We start from the raw sequence: 14,386 nt of genomic DNA on the forward strand, positions 1-14,386 counted from the left end.
TTGTTGTTTGCCAACTTTTATGAAGGAATGGCATTGCCACCACGATAAAAATTTGTCTCACCTCTTTCCCAAAGATGGTCTTACCCTCTGTATTTCTATGTTCAAGACTCCTTGCCTGTGTTTTCTGATACATGTCTATCTTCTGAACCTGTCCATGCAGATTCACATTATTTCGAGACCTGTCTTAGCAAGAGATCCCTTAGATAAGCCCCTCCTTGCTTGGGGTCCAGGCACTACCTAAACAAAAGCCATTTTATTTACAATGAAAGGTTCTATCTTTGGTCATGATGAAATCAAGCAGAACCCATCCCCCCAAATACAAAGGCACCTCCATGTCACCTGCCTCTTGTTTGTAGAAAAGCTGAAGTCTCCCAGGCCTCCCTGAGTCACAAAGGAGCAGGCTCAAACAGTTAATAATTAGGACAATAAAGTCACAGAGTCTTTCAGTGTCTTATGCACAGTCCTGAGTTGTTTTACAGATACTGTAACGCCACCAGGAGGAAAAAGCTAACTGCATCGTGATCAGACTGTAGCCATGACATAAGCTGCTCCATCTTGAGCAGTACTGAATTTATGGCTAGCACAATTCTAAGAACTACCCTCAAGAGAATGGGATTAACACTATTGCTCATAATAATCTGTACCTTTGTGGGCATCAAAATAATTATAGCTTGCTCTGCCCATATATATAAGCAGGCAACTAAAATTGTCAGCAAAGAGATGCTACAGACTCATGTCAACATCTTCCACTCTAAGAATACAGTGCCCTATGTCAGCATGAAGAAGTTACAGAAGATAGACCTTTGCCCGTGATCCCATAGAAATGGAATGATGTCTGACAGTGGAGATTTGTAAGCAGCTTTTTACAGGAAAGAGTTCTTTGCAGGAAAGAGCTTTCTGCAGGAGGCTCCTTTTGTCTTGTCATAGCAAAGCTATACTGTAACTAATCTTAAACCAGGAACCCCTATACTCTAGTCATCTCCAGCCCAAGCACACCTTTCAAATCTTTTGATCACACAAGACTTCGCCTTACCTGTTGGTTCTTTCCTCAGAGAAAAGAAATAGAAATGAAGAATAAGTAATTAACAGATGACCAGATCTTTTGCCCAGCTTCCCCTTCAGTAATCTCACGAACAAACTCTGTGAACAAGATAGCACCTAAAGAAAGATCACAAGGAACTGACAAGTCTGCACACAATGGGAGATGATGATGAATCTGATCTGCTACCTCAATGATTAGCTGAGATTACTTCCCCTTCTTCCCTTTAAAAACTTTCATGGCCAAGCAGAATCTCTGGAGTTGGCTCTGGGACAGAAGTATGCCTTCTCCCCAGATCGCCAGCCTTCTGATAAAAGCACCCATTCCATTCCTACCAGAACTTGTCTCTTGAGTACTGACTTTCTGAGTGGTGAGCAGCTGAGCCTGAGTTCAGTAACAATGAGATTATCCCTATAAGTAGTGGAAGCCAGTAGTCCTTAACTATAAAGCCATCTGAAGCAACTTGATAATATTACAGCAGTTTGAATTTAGACTCCAACATTATATTTGAAATGGGAACATGTGCCTAGGTTTTTCCAATGTCTCAAAAGGATATTTCTGCTCAGGAGGACAGGGAGAAGCCCAAACATAACTATTAACTCTTGACGTGATAGGCAACCTTGCCCTGAGCTTGACCATCCCTAGTAAAAGGCAGATGGACGCTCAACTGGTCCCCTAGGACAGAGGACCTGAGAGCCATCCTTCAGGAGAGCCAAAGGCAACAGTTGCTCACTTGGCCTGATTGGAAAGCTGATTTTCTATGGAGATCCTTTGACTGACTGTCTATTTCTCCTCTCATGGTCAATAGAAGACCCAGCTTCCCTGAAGAAGTTGTAGGTTGTTTGGCTATATCTGCATGCCCATTTTTTGCCATCAGAGTAAGCCCAAACCCTGCCTGGAGTGGGGAAAAAAGGCAACTCCTCTTTGACAAAGGATTCGTGCTTCCCCCCTACCCCCTCACTGGATCTCTGGAGGGCAAGAGGTGACAATAAATTTTGCTTGTACATACACATTTTCTGTGAGGCTGGTTGATTGTGTCAAGTCCCATTCAAATAGTTGGGGGAAAAAACTGCCTATGACTTTATTCTTGGAAATGGAAATGTGATCCTTAATCAGACTAAGAAAGGCCCCTTCAATGAATTAGATGCCCCATGTTAGCTCTTTCTGGCCTAAATTGACCTCTTCTACCAAGTAATAGCTTATGAGCTGATGAAGAACTTTGTATACTCTCAGCACATACATATGAGGAGTACACACTTCAGGAAATTTCCTAGACGGCTGATTGGCTGAAGCTCCCTATCACTATAGGAAAAGGAAGAGATCTTCCCCTCCTGTCTCCTGTAACAATGGTCCCATGAGTTAAAAGATGGGAGTAGTGCTGAATCTGGAGGAATTATTAATCTGCTTATATTGGGGAGAAAGATTTGGACTATACAAACTTTGTGATGGCCTCTTCCTCTGAGTGGTCTTCCAGATGTTTCATTGGCTATTCCTGGGATGCTGATGCCATGGGATCCCAAGAGGGTATCTATTTCATTATGATGGACCCTAGGGAAGCCAGGCTTACTAAAAGTGTGATGCTAATACCTACAAATCATGACACTACACTACTGGTGCCATGTGGTAAGTTAGGAAAGGAAGAAAAAAAGAGCAGTATAGTTAGGGGTTATTTTCCTTGCTTCCGTTTTCAATATTTCCTTTCACGATCATTCTTATGCAGTGGATATTGGCAAAACATTAAGATCTTTGCTCATATGATGTCCATCTGCTGCAGCACCTTATTTCTCACCTGAAGCTCTGATCTCCCATCAGTGATGTCATAGGCATTTCTGCCCAGAGTCGTTTATAATTAGGGCCCCGGGTGGAAAATTAACAGCAGGAACAGATGGGCCCATAAGAGGCAAAGAGTCTGTTCACATGCAAATTTCATCAGTACCTGAAGACTGAAGAAAACAGTAGAACACAGGAAGGCTCTGCCCCAAAATGAGACTTCTACATGATGTGGAGAGTTTGCTGGTGTCCTATGCCCTTCCTCAGCCCATCAGGGAACACTTTTCTTCCTGTTCATAAGGGAGGGCAGGTTGGGGAAAAGCACAGAAACCAGGCCATGACAATTTAGAGCTTTTTGGCTGTTAGCACAGGGATCTGGATGGATGTAGCACAGGCTAGACATAAAGAAGTGGGGTTGGCTTGTTTGCTTCAGAGGGAAGAGCTGCAGCCCAGGAGCTGTCAATTTCGATTAGCTGCTTTAAAGAACTTTTGTGTGTGACATAAAATAAAAATAATACAGCCACGTGAATTGGAAGGCAGTAATTGCAGATTCTTCTCAATGGGTGTTTTATGTTACTGGGACCCTGTATTACTGAAATCACTGCATTACTAGTTAAGTGTAAAAAATATATGGTCTTTTATTTCTTAATTTACATGCTAACAGGAAGTCTGAGGGAATCAGTTCAGGACTTACAGGAATGGGAAATAGGGAAAAAGATAGAGTTGCATTTAAGTAGGCCCTGAGGTCTTTCTGCATTGGCACAGCCTGTCTGAATTCACCATCTTCTTTCCACCCAAACTCCTATGCAAACTATCATCATTTTTTCTCCCTCACACAGGTTCAGCATATTCTACCAGCATACAGTGACTCATATCCATACCTTTTCCTTTACTCCATTTAATATAGTCTAATCTCTTATTTTCTTCTGTAATAATTAAACTAGTCTTTATTTTTGTTGTCTCCTTCCTTCCATCTACTCTTACAAAGAACTCCCAGAACCAGTTTCCTAAAAGACAGTTTTGGTTATAGCTTTTCCCTACCCAGATCATACCCGTAGTGCTGAATGAAAGTTCAACTGGAAGTACAATCTCTTTGGAAAAAGTTTAAAAGTACCTATTGAAGCTGTTTAACTTTTAACTCCATCCCTAGTTAAGTATATACCCAACAAAGATGCATACATTCACGTGTCAAAGGATATGTACTAGAATGTTCATAACACCACTATTCATAGTTGTCCCAAACCAGGATATGTAAATGCTTATAATCAGTAGAACAGATAAATAAATTGTGGTATAGTCACATAGAAATGAGAACAAGCTTTATACAGAGCAATAATGATTATCATACCAAGTACAGTGTTGAGCAAAAAAAATAGGCCAAAAAAGTCTCATTTCATTCATATAATTAACAAAAACATGCAAAACTAGCGTATACTGTTAGAAGTCAGGAGAGTGGTTACTCCCATGCTTTATAAGTCAGAGCGTATGGAAAGGAAGGGGCAAGAGGAAAGCTGATGAAGTACTGATAGTATTCTGTTCTTTAATGTAGATGTTGGTTACATGTGTTTGTTCAATTTCTGAAAATTTAGAGTTGCACAGTTAAGAAATGTGCACTTTTCTATATGTGTATTATACTTCAAAAATAATTTAAGTTAAAAAGCAGAAGGGAAAAATGCCCCATCATTCAAAGTTTTTTCTCATTTTTACACTGTTCCTCAATATAGGGAACACCATCTTATTCACTTTTATATATTTTGCATTTATATAACAGTAGTTGTTAAATAACTCTTTTAAATGAAAATAAATAGATGGAGGAATTCCAGAAAGATGGCAGTTGTTTTGGCCACATAGTCTCTGGTCTTCAGGAATCCCTGCATAAGAATAAAAAAACCAGAGAGAGAAACTAAAAACCTATGTACAACATTTTCAACAAAGCTAGGTGACAAGGTATCCACATGAACCCATGTAGGGACAAAAGACAGCACAAAACCTATCTTGCCATCAGTGTGGGAGAAAGTAGAAAGGGACCAACAGGTATGTGATGAAACTGAGAGTAAAAAAACCTCCAAAAAAGAAAACATGGCTTCACTCAAAATTCAGGGGTAAATTTAAGGAATTCAACAGTAGTGAGTACAAGAAAGGCTCACGGAAAGAACTGAGAAGACTGGGGCAGTCTAGTCCTTATGAACTCATGAAACTGACTTGCCCCACGTGGGGATAAACCACTGTGAGAGGAATGAAGATGGAACAGAGTGGGACAATACAAAGAAAGGAATGAGGATATCCAAATAAAACTAGGGAGAGATAACAGACCAGGAAATCTCAGAGTGTGAGCCATCATATTTTTGAACTTTCAACAAAGCAATAGAAGGCATTTTTTCTGAAGAACAGCTAATTTGAATGTACGTCTAAAATTTCAGGAAAACTAAAATTTACTAATATGAACATCAGAAAAGCTTGAAATCAAATTCCATAAAAAGTTACTGTGAAAACAAAGAGACAGAAAAAAAAAGGACCAGAATAACATTCTTGTAAACAATAAAAGAGTATCATCAAAGCATGCTCAAATGAAGGTGTAAAACTGTGTTAAAAAAAACTGTAAAAATTAGCTAAAATACATATAAAATTATAAAAAACAAAGAACAACACAAATTAGAAAATTCAAAAATGAGGTATAAATTCAAAAATTAAAAATAAAATATATTATAGAAGGGATGACTAAACTAGAAGGAAAACAAGAGAATGATCACAATAAATTATGCCTTAAGGGAAACAGAAGGTAAAAGGAAATTTCAGAAATCAAAAAGAGATAATAATCATTTGAGAGAAATGGACAATTATTAAAGTTAAGCAAAGAAGGTCCAACATATATATAATAGCATTTTCTGAAGAAAACAAATATAAAAGCTAACAGATACTAAAAACTTTAGTTCATGAATAATTTTATGAAAAAAAGACAAACTAATCAAAGAGCACATCCTATATCTAAGACTATCAACTGTCACCAAGACACAGCCTAATAAATTTCCTGGACTTTGAAGAAAAAGAAAAAGAAAATATTTGGTCACATAGGCAAAAAGTTCTTTTGACTTAAAAGGGAAAGAAAACCGAATTACCAGATATTTACACAGATGGTTTATTCCAGAAGAATACTGAGTAATGTATTTTAGACATACAAGGAAAGAAAATGTGAGACAAGGATTTCATAACAAGCAAAACTGATCTTCAAGTATAAAAGACACAGATCATTACTAGCATTCAATAATTCAGACAATATTTTCACGATGTCTTCAGAAGACCTTCCTAAGGAATCTATCAGAGAACAAACTTCAGACAATCGAAATTACTAGGGAGACATCAACATAAGGACTGCTAGTGAGTATTACATATGTAGCCACTTGTGAAACTAAGACAAGATAAGGGTTAAAAGGGAGAATGTAATGACCATATAATCTGACAATGTAGACATAGTGTGACCTTAAAAAAATAAAAGGAGACTAGGGATAAGATACGCAAAAAAGGTAACTATTCTCATTAATCATAGTAAGTGGTGGTATCATTAGTATTGTTATTCTGAGACTGTGGTGTAGGTAAGGTGGGATAAAGCAAATAAGTAATTATGGAACATTCTAGGTCTACTATCCACTGTGTCCTTAAGAATCAAAATTCTCCGGGTGAAAGAAAACAGATGCAGATGTAACCACCAAGAACTGTGAAGGGTCTGTGATTTTGCCCTACTTGAAAATGACCAAGTGAGCCCATCACAGTTTCATGGATGCTGATGGAATACACAAGACTTTGGGCCAGAGCCAAAAGAATTTCTTATTCATTGATTTATTAGGCAGAGCAAGAAGCATGAGCATTATGTTTGCATCAATTCTCTTTGTCCCCCAAAGCTCACGATGGTGACACAGAGGAGCCTAGGTCTGTGTTGCACGTTCAGCAAATCTGCATCACACCTGAGTAACCTGGAGTTTAGGGACACTGAATCTTTTATAATAGTCTGCCAGCAGATCTGCTTGTGATGGTTAGTTTTCTGTAGCAACCTGACAAGGAAATCATATACTGTGATTTACTCAAATACTAATCTTGGTGTTGCTGTGAAGGTGTTTTGTAGATATGATTAGCATCTACAACCAAGTGACCTTAATTAAAGGAGATTACACTTGATAATGTGGGTGGGCCTCATTCAATCAGTTGAAGGCCTTAAGAGTGAAAACTGGAGAAGAAATTCTGCCTCAAGATTGCAACAGCAACCCTTGCCTGAATTTCCAGCTTGCTGATGGCCTGCCAGAGGGGTGTTGGACTTGCCAGCCCCTATCATCACATGAGCCAATTCCTTATTATTATTTTTTCATTTTATATATATATATATATACATATATATATATATAGAGAGAGAGAGAGAGAGAGAGATCAATAGGATATATATATCAATAGGATACATATATATATATATATATAGAGAGAGAGAGAGAGAGAGAGATCAATAGGATATATATATCAATAGGATACATATATATATATATATATATGTATCTTATTGATTCTGCGTCTCTGGAGAACCCTGGTTGATACATTAGCCTTTGTCCTGGAGGGAGACATTATCTTTATCTTTCAGGGCTATTCATTATAAAAATATCCTTCAGAAGATAGTCTAGAACAAAGATGATCAACATCTCTGCTCTCAAGATTTTCGGAAACACAAGAGATCCATGAAGATTTATTTCCCAACAGTAACAGAGAAATTACGTAAGAGCCTTATGGTCCAGAACTTGAATTGGAAATATCAGTATAAAGCTCACAACATGTCATATTTACATACTTGCCCCTACTTCTGTTCATTGAAAGTTTAGAAAAACATGACCAAACTAGTACCAATAGCAAGTCCAGACTCTTATCCTAAAATCCTTTTTCCATTACAGGAAACTAAAGCTTCTTAGAAAATGGCTGATTTCTGGTTTGGGCCAAGAATATCTTGACATAACAGAGAGCATGAAAAGTATCAAAGGCTACCAGGGTGATGTGAAAAGTAAAGGCGCCAATTCAAAGAGACTTCTACGTGGGACAATTTGAGCTTCAATACGGGTAAGAATGACAATGGATTCAAACTCAAGGTAACTGGTCACCTTCTGAAGCTGACAGAGAACCGTCTGATTATCTTTAAAACTGGATGAATAAAAGAAAGACATGACAGTATCCTGCCTTTCTTAAATGAACTGATGGTACCATTGGATAATCAAGGGATTAGCCATGATTTACATAACTAATCAGTGGCAGAAGGCAGAACTAGGTCCGATTCCTAGTTTCTATTTAGTAAATCTATATTTATATGCTATATTTTAAATACCTAATACGCCCCTGACAGTTTTAGTTTTCCTTTATGTCCTGAGGTAAAAGATCTCAAATTCTTTACAGTTCAGAAGAAGTCTTTGCAGTCAGGATAGACTTAAGTTTTGGATGACAGTAAATATCCTCCAGACTCAAATGGCTTAATAACAAAGCATAGTTCTTACTCCTATTATCAATCAGACTTTTCCCAAGGGTGCTTCTCTTTGCAGTTACTTGTGAATAGATGAATAGGGGCAACAGCCTTGAACGCTATTAGTTGCTTGTGCCAGAGGAAAAGAACGCTCTAAAGGTTCCCACATATACAATATATAATTAAATGCTTTAGCATGGAGGTACATTCATCACTTAGGCTCATAACCCATTTGACAAAAATGGGTTACATTGCCCCAGTCAACCACAGAGAATCCAAAATGCAATCCTACTATGTGCTCAAAAGGGAGGAAAACTGAACATCATTGGCAAACTGCATTAATGATTCCTGAAATATTTAACTTTCTATTTCTACACTTCCTCAATTTTAGGTCCAGAAGCGGAGAAAAGACCAGAGTTGTCAAAATAACATATATCAAACAGTGCAAACCACAGTGGTTTGTGAGCAACCCCTACAGTCAACACTAAAGCTCCCAAACCTTGTCATATGCTAGAAGAGAGCCCCAAACACCCAGAAATTCATCCAATATTAAACACATGAAGATTTGAGAAGGTCTAGGTATGCTCCAGTTAACACTGGTCTACTGTTGTCTGTCATCTCTCACTGAGGGAAACATACATTGTGTTCTCTCTCTGGTTCCTGTAGGCTTTGTGTGTGTGATCCTGGTGTCAGAAGACCCACTGCTTGTCAGAGAATACCTTTCTTTCTTGGGATGTGTTTAAAGTATACACGGAGCAAACATGATTCTCTAAGAAATACTATATGAAGCAGCTTTCTTCACAAAAGCATTTGCTGACTCCAAAGGGAAGTGAGCTCAGTGGGTCAAAGTTATTGCCCACATCAAGTGGTTAACAGCCAAGAGGTAGTTGGATATTAAGCATCTATTTTGGATTCCTGGAGAGCATCCCACTGTCCAAGGAGCCATAGCTCACTTTGCTGTCTTAGGTCTCCATCTTTGTAATCACACAAAGAACTTGGACACATCGGCGAAGGAGCCAAGTTTCTCATCAGGACAGCAGGATTCTCCTGTCCCTCTGTCTCCACTCTCCCATGACAATTTCATTCAGTCATTCCCCTTCCTTCCATTTCCTCTTACAACACTTTCTGTAAAATAATAATAATCTGATTACGTTGAGTGGAAAAATCAGGGCACAAAATGGTATGCATGTAAGACAGTGATCATGCAAACTTAGGTATGTGAGGGATGATCGAAAGAGAACTTTTTAAATGAAAATGCATTTCTGTTGATTTTGTAAATTTTCTAAAATCTATAATCATTAATACAAATTTATTTGAAAAATCATGATGTAATTCCAGTATGTGTGCTAGTACCTCTCTTAGGAATATTTCCATCTGAATAGATGTTTTGTTTCGTTCACCTTGCTCAGAACTGTCAGAACGGCATTATCTCGTGAATACTGGCCTCCTCTGCCTCTTTCTAGGGATGATACTGTGTTACCATATGAGAAATGTGTTACTGTATAGAGAAACCTGGAAAGGTACATTGTCAATTTTTATTCCGAACTTTCTCTCCAGCTCCTTCCCCAACCTGTACATAGATTATTAGGGGATGCTTTTCTGGTGGAGGACTTGCACAGAAACCAGGAATTGCTATACACACAGAAGTGATGCTACATACTGAATTCTTCCTCCCCATTCAGAGACTCATAAACAGTTGGAGCTCAGGAAGGTCGTAGGGATCATTTCTAGCACAACCTTTGCCTTTTATATATGAGGAAGGTGTGGTGGACACTGTTGGGTCGGCTAACTCAACGCATAAGCGCAATCCCTTTCTTCTGCCTGCCTCACCACAGAGACTGGAACAGCTAAGTACTTAATTTCTCAGCCTCCCTTGCAGCTGGGGTATTCCTGTGATTCTATCAAAGTGAAAGCCTGCTGGGAGCTTCTGAGAGGGCTTTTCCTTTTGCTGACCTAAGGGACAGAAGCAGAGGGCTGCTTCCCTCCCCTTCTCCTTCCTGCCCTAAATGCAGACCTAATTCCTGGAGCTACAACTTGCATATTGAGACAATGAGGTGAGGCCAGGAGAACTGCTGAGTCGCTGGCCCTAAGGCTGTTAAGCTGCTAGAGTGACAGCAGAGGCTGCCCATGGTCAGATACCTTGCTACAGGAGAGAATAACCTTCAATTTGATAACAACTACTGTGGCTCCATTTTTCTGTTTCTTGCGGCCAAAGTATTCCCTTCAGGAAATTGAATTCCAAACAGGTAAAGTGATTTAACTAAGGCCATGCAGCTGAGTTATTTGCAGAGCAAGGGTTGGAGTCCAAGAATAGAGACTCCCAACTTAAGCCTCCCTCCGCAGGAGCGCTCCTTGGAGAGAGCATTCGGCTGCAACAACAAGTGAAAATGAGTTAAGCTGATTCATGAGTCCTGTGCCTATCTTGGTTTTTGGTCAGAAAAAAGTTGGAGAAGCACTTAAGGAGAAGAAAACATAAGAACGCTTGAGTACATATCATATAACATAGTCTACGCTCTCACTATGGGGAACTAAGAGAAAGATTCTTTTCTTCTCTCTCCCAAAGTTGATACCTATGTTTATTAAAAATGTTCCAAACATTGATTTAAAAATGAAGGAAGTTTGAAATTTGAGTCTAAATTCTCTGCCTGTTTTCTACGTATGAGAGAGTGAGAAAGAAAACAATGCTACTCAAACTCACAAGCTCCCTCACTTACTAAGGGAATGGTCTAAGTCCTCTCTATGTTAGATGGCCTGGTGTATCAGAATGGTTTGATAAGGCTACTATGGGAACAAAAATTCAGGATGTGAGGAAACACCAACCCTTTCCCCAAACTTATTAGAAATGGAGTGGACTGCCCAGGAAGGATGATGCTCGAGGGCAGGAGAGAGGGTGACATCTGGGTGGAATCTGGACTTTGGCCAATGAATATATGGTATAAAAAAGAAGTGACAGCTCAACTGCTCTGCATGAGTAAATGGGAACTAAGGGCATTTGAAAGAAGGCTTAGAAGGGGTGATTTGTAGGGACTCTTGGTAATAAAACACGGAGATTACTGAGCAATGTGTCTGTAGGCCGGCCTTCTTAGAAAAGAAGATAGCGAAAAATTCTTCAAGGACAGAGGACTAAAGGCTTTTTAACAGCGTGGGTGTTTATGGCTGTGTTCAATTTTTAAGTTATCTCACACTGTGTTGAGAAACTACCACTTGTATCCTGCCTGAATATTTGGGAGAAGTGTGCTACAAACACAGCCTTAAATTGATGGCACTTTAAAGAGTGGGGCACACAACAAAGCCCCAGGAGACCCCAACATTTCTGGGAGCCACTCATTTGATAACCTAAGGTGGGAACCGAGTCATGAGAGGATGGGAGGAAATACACATACCTTCCCCAAATATACTAGAAGCCGAGAGGCTGCCCAGGGAGGAGGGTGGTGGGGAATAGGAGGGAGGATCACATCTGGGTGGAATCTGGATGACTTTGGCCAATCAGGCAACATCTCTGGGCCTCATGGCCTTCATCTTTTTTTTTTTTTTAATGTATTTTTGGCTGCATCAGGTCTTAGTTGCAGCACGAACGGGATCTTCCCTGCAGCGCATGGGCTTCTCTCTAGTTATGGCCTGAGGGTTTTCTCTTCTTTAGTTGTGGCATGCAGGCTCCAGGGCACATGGGCTCTGTAGTTGTGGCGCACAGGTTCCAGAGCGTAGGGGCTCTGTAGTTTGCAGCACGTGGGCTCTAGCTGAGGCACGCGAGCTCAGTAGTTGTGGCACATGGGCTTAGTTGCCCCGCGGCATGTGGGATCTTAGCTCCCTGACCAGGGATTGAACCCGTGTCCCCTGCATTGCAGGGCAGATTCTTTACCACTGGACCACCAGGGAAGTCCTGGCCTTCATCTTAAAATAAAAAGTTTATCATTAACATTTCTAGGGTTCCTTTAAGACCTGAAGCTCTACAAATTTACCTTTTGATCAACTGTCCTGGTGTATCTAATAGCCAACAAGGGAAAGTTTCCAAAGTTTTAGTAGGAATCATAAGAACCTGGAGATCAAGTACAGAGAATGGATGCAGAGATAGTCAGGATCCAGAGGGCCAAACCATAGCTCACAGTTCAGAATCTCAAAGTTCAAACAAGTAGGAGTGAATCAGGAATCAATCTAGAAAACTGACAAATGAAAGGATCACATCTAGAAAAAGAGCTAATACAATAATGAGTCAGTAACCCAAGCCAGGGTCCTGGTGCCAGCAATGGGCAAGAGATGCAAAATGAATATTAATTTAGGCATTTCTGAAATACCTCCCCAGCTATTTAACAGCTTTTGGCAGGGCGGGGAGGCTCTGCATCAGTGAAAGCAAAACAAGACCAAGTGAAAGAGGAAAACCACTGCCGGGAAAGTAAATGGCATAAGTCCATCTCTTATCTTCAGAAACGTGCCACTGAAGGAATCAAACAGCAGTACATCCCTATACACATATATGCAGTCCATACCTATAAAGATAGCCATGTGTCTCAAAGGGAAGGCGTGGGCTGTCTCAGCACCTTGAGTTATGGGGAGACACAAACAGATGAACACAGAGTTAATGGGCTGGTTTTGCCACCTGCATTGTCCTCTCTTCCTGCAGCTGGATTCCAGGGAATAGTTAGCATAATACATAGCCTCGGGCTCTCTGCCCTCCCGTACATCAGCAGAAAGGGGTATTTACAATTGAAAAGCAGTCAGTATGGGGCCCTATAGAGCAGAACTGCTGCAGTCGGTTCATTATTTACAGTTCCAACAACAGGGCTCATTGTTTCCCTGGCTTCTCAGCTGTTGTGGCAAGTAAGCAGTCCCAGAAAGGTTTCGGGGTTGGGGCGGGGGGGGGGGGGACCCTCAAATGCTCACGACTCCCTCTGAGTAACAAGACTGACCTTACATATAGACAGGCCAAGAAATGCAATGTGGCATAATTTCAGGGCCCTCTGAAGACCCTTGGATCAAAAACATGCCTGCTAACTGCCTGCTGCCTGAACCTGATGCCTGAAATCTTCCTCTGTAGAAGTGTGTCCCTTTGAGTTAAGATGCTGTATGTTCCCTGTTCAAAAGCAAATGTGTTTCAAGCCAGGATCATCTATTAATAGCTTGCTGAAAATTTACCAGATCCTATCTAATTTTAAATCACAAATTTTTTGAGTTGCGCAGGTGCAGAGGGATCCTGGAGAACAGGGTTAGCTAGTGAAGCATAGCCCAGGGACCAAATCTAGCCAAACACCTGTTTTATATTATAAAGAAAGTTTGACTGGAACAAAGATGCACTCTTTTGGTTACATATTGTCTATGCCAGTGCTGAATGGTTGCAATAGAGGTTGTACGGCCCACAAAGACAAAAATATTTAATATCTGGCCCTTTACAGAAAATTTTCGCAACCGTTAATACAGAATAACTGTCTTGTGAGGAAACTGAGATACAGAGAGGGCAGGGGACACAAGCAAGACTATAGGAGTTACTCCTGGCAAAGCTGAATGTCAACCATAACTCTGGACTCCCACCATATTGTTCCTTCCATTATGTCATGTTGTCAGGTTGTCTGTACAATAAGAACAAATAGGCCTTAGAATGAAGGAAGGCTCGAGGGGCTCTACTATGAACAAAGCATATAAACATATCGTCCGTGGATTCTGTGAGTCAGTTTGCTTACTCAGTGGGGTTTTGAGCTATTTTGAAGTCAGACACAGTTGGTAGATCATGAGTTTTTCACTACAATTTAATCAAATGTTTGAAGATTAGAGAAGAACCTCTATATATCAAATTGAAAAGCTGTGCATTGGGGAGTCTTTCCTTTAACATTTGACGATGGTTCTCTGATCAGGGCTCACAGAATCAGAGAAACTCTTCTGGTGCAGCGTGTGTGTTATGTGAGTGAGTGTGTGTGCTTCACAGCTGCACTTGTCTTTTTTTTTTTTTTTTTGTCTTCCTTAATGTTTATTTTCATTTTTTTAATATCTTTATTGGAGTATAATTGCTTTACAATGTTGTGTTAGTTTCTGCTGTACAACAAAGTGAATCAGCTATATGTATACATATATCCCCATATCCCCTCCCTCTTGAGCCTCCCTTCCTC

Source organism: Eubalaena glacialis, chromosome 15 (assembly GCF_028564815.1).
Source record: "Eubalaena glacialis isolate mEubGla1 chromosome 15, mEubGla1.1.hap2.+ XY, whole genome shotgun sequence".
Lineage (NCBI taxonomy): Eukaryota > Metazoa > Chordata > Mammalia > Artiodactyla > Balaenidae > Eubalaena > Eubalaena glacialis.